We start from the raw sequence: 11,469 nt of genomic DNA, 5'->3' as shown, positions 1-11,469 counted from the left end.
CAGAATATTAAAAAGCAGAGACATTACTTTGCCAACAAAAGTCTGTCTAGTCAAGGCTATGGTTTTTCCAGTAGTCATGTATGGATGTGAGAGTTAGACTATAAAGAAAGCTGAATGCCGAAGAATTGATGCTTTTGAACTGTGGTGTTGAAGAAGACTCTTGAGAGTCCCTTGGACTGCAAGGAGATCCAACCAGTCCATCCTAAAGGAGATCAGTCCTGGGTGTTCATTGGAAGGACTGATGTTGAAGCTGAAACTCCAATACTTTGGCCACCTGATGCAAAGAGCTGACTCATTTGAGAAGACCCTGATGCTGGGAAAGATTGAGGGCAGGAGAAGGGGACGACAGAGGATGAGTTGGTTGGATGGCATCACCGACTCAATGGACATGAGATTGAGTAAACTCCAGGAGTTGGTGATGGACAGGGAGGCCTGGCGTGCTGCAGTCCAGGGGTTCACAAAGAGTTGGACTCAACTGAGCGACCGAACTGAACCTAAAGGGTACACACAAAATATCACACACTCCAAGTCTCAGGGCAGAAGCAATAATGTTAAATGAGCCTGGTTCAGACCCACCTGCTGATCTTAGCCTCTCAGAGAGGAAGGAGGCAACTGAAGCCTCACCCTGGGACATAGATACTGGCAGCACCCATTTTGAGGAGGTCCTCCTACCACACAGCACTGGTGCTGGCAAATGCCCTTTTGAAATCCTCCCTCTGGCTTGATAGCCTCAGGACCCAGCCCTGCCCACCCCCACCAACCTGTAGATACCAGTACTGGGAAGCCTCAGGCTGAGCATCTAGCTGGGCAGGGACATAGCCCCACCCACCAGCAAGCAAGCTGAGACCACAGCCACCCCTCAACATGGCCCTACCTACCACAGGGCCCAGGACTCAGCCCCGCACATCAGTGCACAGGCACTACACCTGGGACCCTCTGGGCCCTGCAGCCAGAGACCCCAGGACCCAGCTCACCCACCAGTGGTCAGGCACCAGCCCAATGACCACCACAAGCCTGCAGCCAGTCATGGAAGGACACAACCATTTCACCAGCAGGCCAATACCAGTTCTAACCCCAGGATCTGGCCCCACTCACCAACTGGCCAACACAAGTATCATGACATCCTGAACCCCACATCCAGCTGTGTCAGGACATAAACCCACCTACCAGTGGTCTGACACCAGATCTGGGACTCCTGGACCCTGGAGCCAGAGACCACAGGACCAGGCTTTGTTCACCTGGACTAGCCCCAGGATGCATGTTGACCTACCAATGGGTGGGCACCAATCCCAGGATCTCTTGGACCCAGATCCACTAGCAGAAGGACTCTGGCCCAAGGAACACTGAAGCTCAGAAACCTGCCTTGTCAATACCCAGTCAACATACCAGAGGTGTGGCACCAGTCAATCAAGTGGGTATAGAGGAAGCATATCTCAACAAAATAAAGGCCATATCTGGTGAGCTCACATCTAACATCATACTTAACAGGGAAAAGCTGAATGCATTTCCTCTAAGATCAGGAACAAGGATGCCCATTCTTATCACTTTCATTCAACATAAAACTGGAAGTCCTAGCCATACCAATCAGACCCAAAAATGGAATAAAAGAAATTCAAATAGGAAAGGGAGAAGTAACTGTAGACAGTAGGATTCTATACATAAATCCTAAAGACACCACCAAAAAATGACTAGAGCTCATCAGTGAATTCAGCATAAAGTTGTAAGATACACAATTAATATACAGAAATCTTTTGCATTTCTATATACTAACAACAAACTATCAAAGAGAGAAATTAAGGAAGCAATCTCACTTAAAATTGCATCAACAAGAATAAAATAACTAGGAGTAAACCTCCCAAAGAGTTGGACATGATTTAAATGACTTAGCATGCAAGCATGCAAGGAGGTAAGAGCTGTGCTTGGAAAATTATAACACTGATGAAAGAAATCAAAGATGACACAGACATATGGAAAGATACACAGCGTTCATGGTTTGGAAGAATTAAGATTGTTAAAACAACCACATTACCCAAGGCAATCTACAGATTAAATACAACCCCTATTAAAATGCCAATAGCATTTTTCATAGGACTAGAGTAATGTTAAAAGTTGTATGGAGACATAAAAGATCCCAAACTGTCAAAACAATCTTGAGAAAGAAGAACAGAGCTGGAGGAATTATACTCTCTAACTTCAGACTATGCTACAGAGCTAAAGTAACTGAAACAGTAAGGCACAGGCAGAAAAATAGACACACAGATCAATGGAACAGAAGTGAGAGCCCAGAAATAAACCCACACACTTAACAGTCAATTCATCTATGGCAAAACATTCAAGAATACACAATGTGGAAAAGACAGTCTCTTCAATAAGTGGTGCTGGGAAAACTGAACAGCTACATGTAAAAATATAATAATGAAATTAGAACATTTTCTCACATCATGTACAAAAATAAATTCAAAATGGATTAAAGACCTAAGTATAAGACCAAAGACCATAAAGCAGCTAGAAGAAAACATACATAGAACACTCTTTAAATAAATTATAGCCATAGCTTTTTGGATGTCTCTTAAGGCAAAGGAAATAAAAGCAAAGTAAATAAATAGGATCTAATTCAATTTTAAAGCTTTTGCAAGAGAAACCACTGACAAAATGAAAAGACAACCTATGGTACAGGATAAAATATTTGCAAATGATATGACAGATATCCAAAATATATGAACAGCTCATACAACTCAATATCAAAAAAACAATTCTATTAAAAATGGGCACAAGACCTGAATATACATTTTTCCAAAGAAGGCATACAGATAGCCAATAAGCATATGAAAAGATGCTAAACATCATTGATCACCATAGAAATGCAAATCAAAACCACAATGAGATATCACCTCACATCTGTTAGAATGGCTAACATCAAAAAGACCACAAATAACAAATGTTGATGAGGATTTAGAAACAAAAGAAGCCTTGTACACTGTAAGTGGGAATGTAAATTCATGCAGCCACTGTAGAATACAATATGGAGGTTCCACAAAAAACTAAAAATAAAACTACCATAAGATCTAGCAATTCCAATCTTGGGTATATACTGAAAGAAAATTAAAATAGTAATTCAAAAAGATACATAAACCCCAATATTCACAGTACCATTATTAACAGCCAAGATATGGAAGTAACCTAAGTGTCCATCAACAGATGAATGGATAAAGAAGATGCATGATTTGTGTGTATACACACAGTGGAGTACTACTCACCCATAAAAAAGATAAAATATTGCCCTGGGCAACAACATGAGTGGATCTGAAGGGTGTTATGCTTTGTGGAACAAATCATATAGAGAAAGACAAACACTGTATTATATGTGGACTCTTTAAAAATAAAAATGAATATTCAAAAAAAGAAAATATTTTATGACATGAAAATTATATACAATTTAAATTTCAGGTTCATAAATAAAATTATTGGAACAACAGCTGTGGTCAAGCATTTATATGCTGTTTACAGTTCCTTCCCTGCTACAGTGGCAGGGCTAGGATAGAATATATAGTCCAGAAACTAAAATATTTACTATCTGGACCTTAACATAGGTTTGCCAAACTCTGTCTAGATTTCTTTCTCAGTGTCAAAATCATCACCCGGATCATGTGATATAATTGCAGAGTTCCAGATCCTGCCCTAAATGTTCTGAATATGTGATAGAGTCTAATAATATCCATTTTTCTAAATTGCCTTAAGAATTCCAGTTTCACCAAGTCCCAGGCTTTAGACATCACTTAAATTCTAATGACACTTAAGTCTATCTCTAGTCTAGAGTTCTCTCATAACTTCTAGACTCATAAATCCCAGACTTTTTCACATTCCACATAGATGACTAATTGACATCTTTGACCTGGCATATCTAAAGCTAGACTTTTGGTTTTCTACCTCATATGCTCTGCCAATCTTTTCTACCTCCAATCTTCCCCACTTCATTTAATGGCACTAGCAGTCACTTAGGCAAAAACCCCAGGAATCTTTCTTGATTACTCTTTTCTTGATCCTGTGTTCCGTCAATTAGAAATCCTATTGCCTTTGCCTCTAACATATAAGGAATCCAATCACTTCCACTTATGTTCACACACCAGCACCCTAGTCTAAGACATTGTCAAGGCTTACCTAGATTACTGCAATTGCCCCCTAACTGTTCTGCCTGCTTCCACTTGTTAAAGTTTAATATTCAGTAAGATAAATCTGTGATTCAAACAAACATATGTCAAAGATTTGAGCAATGCATTAATTAATGCAGGAACCAGTAAGATCTTAAATCTGATCCAAAGACCATTTGAGAAGCTAATTATTTCTAGTAATGTTAGGATATTATTCATGGATTAGGTATAAAACTAATTACTATCTGATAAAGCCATAACTGTAAACTTTGGATTTTTTTTTACAGTGGGAATTAAATCTTTTGCCTGTGTAGTAGGCAACAACCTACAAGTTATACTCTGTTTCAAAAGGTTATACAATAGTCTAGACAATAGAAAGTCAAGTCCAACACTGTACTGAAAAAAGTCTCAGTAACTTATTTTACCAAGTTCCAAGTTTTTTATAAACTTTTCTGACACACCCTCATCCTACTCTGTATAGATTATTATTCCACACAACAGCCCAAATGATCATTTTAAAGTGTAAACAGGGTCATAAAACTAAAATACAAACTCCTTAGTACAGCCAAGAGATGGCTATGTGACTAGACCCCAGCCTAGCTTTCTGACCTCAAGTCCTACCACTCTCACCGGTGCACTAGGTTTAGGTTTCTCTGGCCACAGTTTCACTTCCTGGAATACATGAGGCTTATTCCTACCATAGGGCCTTTGCAGTTACTCTTCATCATACCTGAAACTATCTCTGCCCAAATCTTCTGCTGGTTGTTTCCTCATCACACAGGACTCAGCTTGACTATCACCTCAGAAGACCTAAAATACCTACCTAACTCACCCTATTAGTCCTTCATTCACCCTACTTCCCTCATAGCAATTATCCCTTTAGTTTTTTTGTTTGCCTATACTTTTGTCTATGTCTCACCCCACCATTAAAAAGTAAATGGCATGGAAGGATCAGACTCTGTCCTGGTAATAGATATGTCCCCAACAACCAGCACAGCAATTGACACATAGGTGCTCCATAAATGTTTTAATTCACTGATCTGGAATGCATTCCAAGTTCTGCCCCTGTATCTGTCACTAACTGGCAATTCTAGATTTGGGCAAGTCCTTCCCTCTCCCTTGAACCCCAGTGTTACCATCTAGAAGATGATGGTGTGGAACTAAATTTTCTGCAAGGTACATACCAGCTTTATAATGCTACAAAATATTTTGCAAACTGATATGTTGCAGCCACTTTCCAAAAGCAGCCAAGAACAGAGCAGCAGGCATCATCACCACTACCATCACTGATATACACAATAAGCATTTATTCAGGCCCACTCTCAGCTAGACTCCCTGCTAAAAGTTGAAAGATAGCAACTGATTTAAAAAAAAAAACAAAACATATTCTTCCTACATAGAGATGGTAATCTAATTTAATTAGGGAAATATTCCATATATATGCAAAGCAAAGTAACAATACAAAGTACTATGTGGGTGTGTGCTCAGCTGTGTCCAACTGTTTGGGACCCCATGGACTGTAGCCTGCCAGGATCCTCCATCCCTGGAATTTTCCAGACAAGAATACTGGAGTGGGTAGCCATTCCGTTCTCCAGAGGATCTTCCCAACTCAGGGATCAAACCCGCATCTCTTGAGTCTCCTGCACTGGCAGGCAGATTCTTTACCATTAGCGCCACCTAGGAAGCCCCCACAAAGTACTATGGGTGCATGGTGCTAAGTCACTTCAGTGACCAACTCAGTGCCACCCTATGGACTATAGCCCATCAGGCTCCTCTGTCCAAGGGATTCTCCAGGCAAGAATACTGGAGTGGTTTGCCATACCTTCCTCCAGGGGATCTTCCCAACCCAGGGATCGAACCCACACCTCTTATATCTCCTTCATTGGCAGGTGGGTTCTTTACCACTAGCACCACCTGGGAAGCCCACAAAGTACTATGCAATTGCCAAATAAGTTGTAATCATAATAGTTTTGATAGCTAAAATGTATTGAGAGCTTACTATGTACCAGGTATTAGTCTTAAAAATGTATATTTATTAAGCTATATAAAGTTTATAGCAAACTTACATGATTATAATTTTTAAAGCCCTAGGAAATAGATACTAGTTATACTATATCTAGTCATAGATAGCAAGTGTTAATAGAATGTATAAGATCTCACCAAGGACTGAGTAACAGGAATTCTCAGAAAACAAAACAAAACAGAAGCTAAGCTGAGAATGGGACTTAGATCACTGAAGTGGAAGAGAGAAACCATCCCAAGAAGGCAGAACAACTTGAGGTAACATATTGAAGGGGAAATGCATTTAACTGTTTCAGGGCATGAGGAGCTGAGTGGTTTCACTAGAGTAGAATTGTCTGGTAAAACAACTGAGACACAAGTTTGAAAAGAAAGGTGGAACGTGAATTGTAGACGTCATGCTAAGAAGTGCGGCCTTGTTTCTGGAGACACTGAGGATTCACTGGCATTTTTTGAGAGTAGAGTTTCATTTTCAAAATAACAACCTCGGAAGATTAACGGGACCATTAGGAGGCTAGCCCTGAAGTCCAGGTGTGAAGTGATAAAAGGTCTATGTTAGGATGGTTACAATAGGAGAGAGGAAATTGGGGCTGTAAAGGAAATCAGAAGAAAAATTAACAACTGTAACTGGTGACTGACATGACATTAGGTGACAAGATAGACATGACAAAAATAACCCCAGTTCTTTTTTTTTCTAGTGAGAAGAGGAGGAACAAGTGTTTTTAATTGAAATAATAGTTTACTTACAATGTTGTAAGTAATTAATTTCTGCTGTAGAGCAAAGTGCCTCAGTTATACATACATGTGTGTGTGTGTAGTTGTTGTTTAGTCGCTAAGTCGTGTCTGACCCTTTACAACTCTATGGACTGTAGTCCATCAGGTTCCTCTGTCCATGGGATTTCCCAGGCAAGAATACTGGAGTGGGTTGCCATTTCCTTCTCCAGAACCTAGTATTCTAGTTAGGGTGTTTCTGACAGAAATGAAAATGTCTTGAGGAGTGGGAGATAAAAATGAGAAGTTAGAGAAAACTTTGGACACATTTACATAATGTCTGATGACCCTGAGAAGACACAGTAATGTAAATAAGTGCCAAGTTACTTGACTTCAATTCAACAGAATAAAGAAAATAGTGACTGCATTATCAAGTGCTCAATAGACATTCAATAATAACTGTTATCAACGTCTAGAAAGGCATAAAGCCCTACTGGAGACAGAGTTCATGTTTCCCGCTTGGCTGAAAATTGTGAAAAGCTATCTGAACCTAATCAGAGCACAGTGAGAGATGAGGACATTCTATTCATACTTGGAATTATGGGATCCTCCCTTCGTCCCTCTTGATCTACTCTCCAGTCTTCATCCTGTTCTCTGCCTTCAGAAGGTGACCTATATGGACTTTAGCAACCAGCTCCCTTCCCTTTGGCTTCTGGATGGACTTGTCCAATACGATCTCCAGTTGGAGATCAAAAGGAGAAGAAAACAAGATTAGGATGTTTGATTCTCTGGCTTCCTCCCTGCAAGGTTGCTCTGGCCTGGCTGTGTTCCTTATCCAAAGGTCACTGCTCCTCTCAAGACTTTACACAAGTATTCCTTTTCAAGATCTAGTAACTGCTCCCTCCCTTCATTCATTCCATGGGTCTAGGACTGGTAATGTCTTCACTGCCACCATCCTTGAATTGTTACACAGTCCCCTGCAGCTTCTCCACACTTGCACCTCTATAAATAATCCTGTTATAAAAAAATCTTCCATGAATGATGCTAATTTTCTACTTTCTTGCAGTTGGGATCTTACCAATACAGTAAGTATTCCTTAAGTGGCCCCCTTGAAACAGATTTTCACAGTGAGATTCTGAGATTGACTTGGTCATATTGAAGATTATTGGAAAAACCTTCTTGCTGAGGGGAAAAATAGGAGTAGGTAATCTACAGCATAGAGTGGCATCATAATCATTCAAATTATTACCTATCACAGCATGGGATTATGAGGGCAATGTCTTGGGACATCAAATGGCCATAGCAATTAGTTCACAAAGGCCTGAACAACACTTCCTTCATCAGAGCATTATGACAAACATGGGGAACACCACCAACCTCTAAGAATTCTGTGATAGCTGTCCTCTTCAGGTCATGGATGATGGTAGGGGATGCTATCGTGGAAGTGTATGTTCTGTTCTCTGGGAATATGGGATCCTGAAGGGCTAATGGCAGGAAGGTGTCATTTAACAATCAATCAGGGACATGGTAGGTACAATTTACACAGTAAAACCCAGGGACAAAGTGGGAATCAGCGTATCGACCTGCAGGGATCTGCAGTGATGGTTAATTGATCGTGGAGGTCTCAAAATGGAACACACAGATTGTACCAATGGGCTGCTTGCCATCCAGAGGCAGGAAAAAAAATCTTGGTCTACTAAACAGAAACTCACTGAAATGACAATTCATGGCCACTTGTACAATTCCCAAACTTAAGTCAATTCAAGGTGTGAAGCCCTTGAGGCCACAGGAGTAAACTGTAAATATTCTCAAAGCATTCTCCAGAAGTACTTGCAGCCATATACTATGAAAGGAGAAATAGTCAGTTCTTTTGGGGATTATTAGATATAGATTCTAATAAACTTGCACTGATTCCCAGGAACCAAAATGCCACAGTGGCTCACCATCAGAATAGGGACTTTAGGAAAGTAGATGGAGTCTTGCTTGGCCTGAGTCTAGCAGGTTAGCTGGCCTGGGAGCAGCATAGCTAGTAAATGGAAGATTCTCCTCTTTTATTCCCTGACCCACACACTGAGGGCTATTATAGTAGGGTGAGTCAAATGTTGGCTCCTTGGAACTGCCTCTTCCCCAAATGATGGTAAACCAAATGACATACTGCATCTCTGGGGAAACTGGAAAGACTAGTGCCACCATCAAAAACTTGAAAGACACCAGGGTGATGATATTTACCACATCCTCACTTCACTTGCCTGTCTGGTTGTTGTAAAAGCTCAAGTGGGTCTTGGTGAAGAAAGAATTGTGATATAGAAAATACCACAGACTTCATCACCTGGCACTGCCAATCACAACTGCGGTTTTGGATTTGGTATCTTTACTAGGCAAAATCAGAATATCCCTTGGCACCTGATAGACAGCTATTGACCTGGAAAATGCTTTCTTTTCCATCTTGATCAGTAAGGAAGATTATAAGCAGTTGGAATTTACATAGTAGGAACAATAGTATATCTTCACTATCACACCCCAGGGTTGTGTCAATTCTCCTCCTCTCCATCATAATAGAGTCCAGAGGCCCCTTAACATCATGCTGCTCCATTACATGATAACATATGGCTAATGACTTGACAAGACGGAAGAATCAAGAATCTTATATGCCTCCTTAAGATATATGTACGCCAGAGGGTAGAAGATTAATTTTGCAAAAGTTCAGGGACTTGCCACACTGGTGATGTTTTTAGAAGGTTTAGTGATTGGTGATATATCTGGGTATCCTTTCTAAAGCAAGGGACAAGTATCAATACCTTATATTAATACTTCCCTCTCTGAAGAAAGAGGCACAGTACTTGGCAGGACTCTCTGGATTTCAGAAGCGAATATATCCCACATGTGGGTGTACTGTACTGACACATTTGCCAGGTAAATCATAAGACTATACTGTCTGGCTTAAATGGCTAATAGGGAGCTCAGAAAGGAGACTGGAAGGAAGTAGAAAGGTGTGGTGAGGTGATTTATTCCCCTGGCTTCCTCCCTACAAGGCTGCCCTGGTCTTATTGTGCCTCTAGACAAAGATGACTGGCCCCTCCTATCAGCCTCCTCTGAATGAGTCTCTTGTTCTGGGTGCCTATAACTTCTCCCTCTTGGTGTCCCTTCAACTTAGAGATAATAACTGCTCCCTTTGACATGACCATGGTACTGTTTGTGGATCCTTTATACCTACAGCTCTGCCAACAGTCCATTTATAAAGAGTCCCTCTTCAAATTATCTTGATCTGAATGTGCCACGTGCTTCCTATTAGCACATACTGACAAACCCAGTTGGAAAGTAGGTTTTACATGTGTGCTAATAACTGTATAATCTAGGTGTCATAGTTAAGCACTTAAATCACATGTCCACCATTTACTAACAGGTATGATTTTGGAAGGGCTTCCTTGGTGGCTCAGTGGTAAAGAATTCGCCTGCCAACGCAGGAGACATGGGTTCAATCCCTGGGTCAGGAAGATCCCCTGGAGAAGGAAATGGCAACCCACTCCAGTATTCTTGCCTGGGAAATCCCATGGACAGAGGAGCCTGGCAGGCTATAGTCCATGGGGTCACAAAAGAGTCAGACACGACTGAAGCGACTAAACAACAACACATGACTTTGGAAAGTATGTTTCATCTGCAGTTTCTTTTGCAGATGAGACTCAGTTTCATCTGCAAAATGGGAATAGTTCTAGTATTTTCCTCACAGAGTTGTGAGAATTAAATAAGACACTACATGTAAAGGGCTTGCCACGGTGCCAAGTCTGACGTAAGTATTCAATAATGTGAGTTATGCTTTTATTTTTTTAAGCTCCTAGCATTCACAGAGGAGGGAAGTACAGTTTGAAAATTCATTAATTAGGGTCCTGTTTACAGTTTTATTGTTAACTTTAATTGCTTGTTTGAAATAGTCTCCTGACTTCATTAAAGTAATTATTGCCTGTCAGTAAATGATGGGTTTAAATTTCTGCACATATGCTAGAATTTCACACACTGTGCACTTCACAGCAGGAACCCAGTCTTAGTCAACACTTTCTTGCTCTGACATCTGCACTCAATGCATAGGGTCTTACTTAAGCACAGACATAATTATCCTTCAAAATAAAAGTATAAACAGCATTGCAGATCTTGGATTTGTTAATGTGCTCCCTTATTGTGAACATTCTAGTTACATTATCTGTGTTAGACTGTCAGCATCACCGCCAGTCAGCAAGTTGTGGTGCAAAATAACAAAGTGGAGCTCCAGGAAACTGAAGCAAGGCTGAGGGTGGAAGGGAAGGATCCAGGCAGGAGAGCTTGCCAGCCCTGAGAAATCAACCAGGAGCATAAGTCCAGGGCAAAGTTTGGAATAGCAAGTCAAGGGTATAGGTCTTAGATGCCACATAAGCCTTAGAAAGCTCATGCAAGCAGGAGTCACAGAATGTATCTAATATTTAAGAAATTATTGATTCAATACCTATGATGTGCAAGAATTCATAATAGGTAGTAAGTTAGGCCAAAAGATAGGACATAGAAAATAAAGACAAGACAGAGGCCCAAAGTCCAAAGTCTAAGCAAACATCCTGAACAAAGA

At 40.6% G+C, this 11,469-nt stretch overlaps 1 pseudogene; it reads left to right on the top strand.

The window, feature by feature from the left end:
- The first annotated feature begins 864 nt into the window (after positions 1-864).
- LOC122435713 overlaps positions 865-11,469 on the top strand; it is a 35,636-nt pseudogene continuing 25,031 nt past the window's right edge.

The sequence above is a fragment of the Cervus canadensis genome, chromosome X (assembly GCF_019320065.1).
Source record: "Cervus canadensis isolate Bull #8, Minnesota chromosome X, ASM1932006v1, whole genome shotgun sequence".
Lineage (NCBI taxonomy): Eukaryota > Metazoa > Chordata > Mammalia > Artiodactyla > Cervidae > Cervus > Cervus canadensis.
The sequence above is the reverse complement of the archived record's forward strand: the minus strand, read 5'-3'. Positions and strand labels throughout refer to the sequence as shown.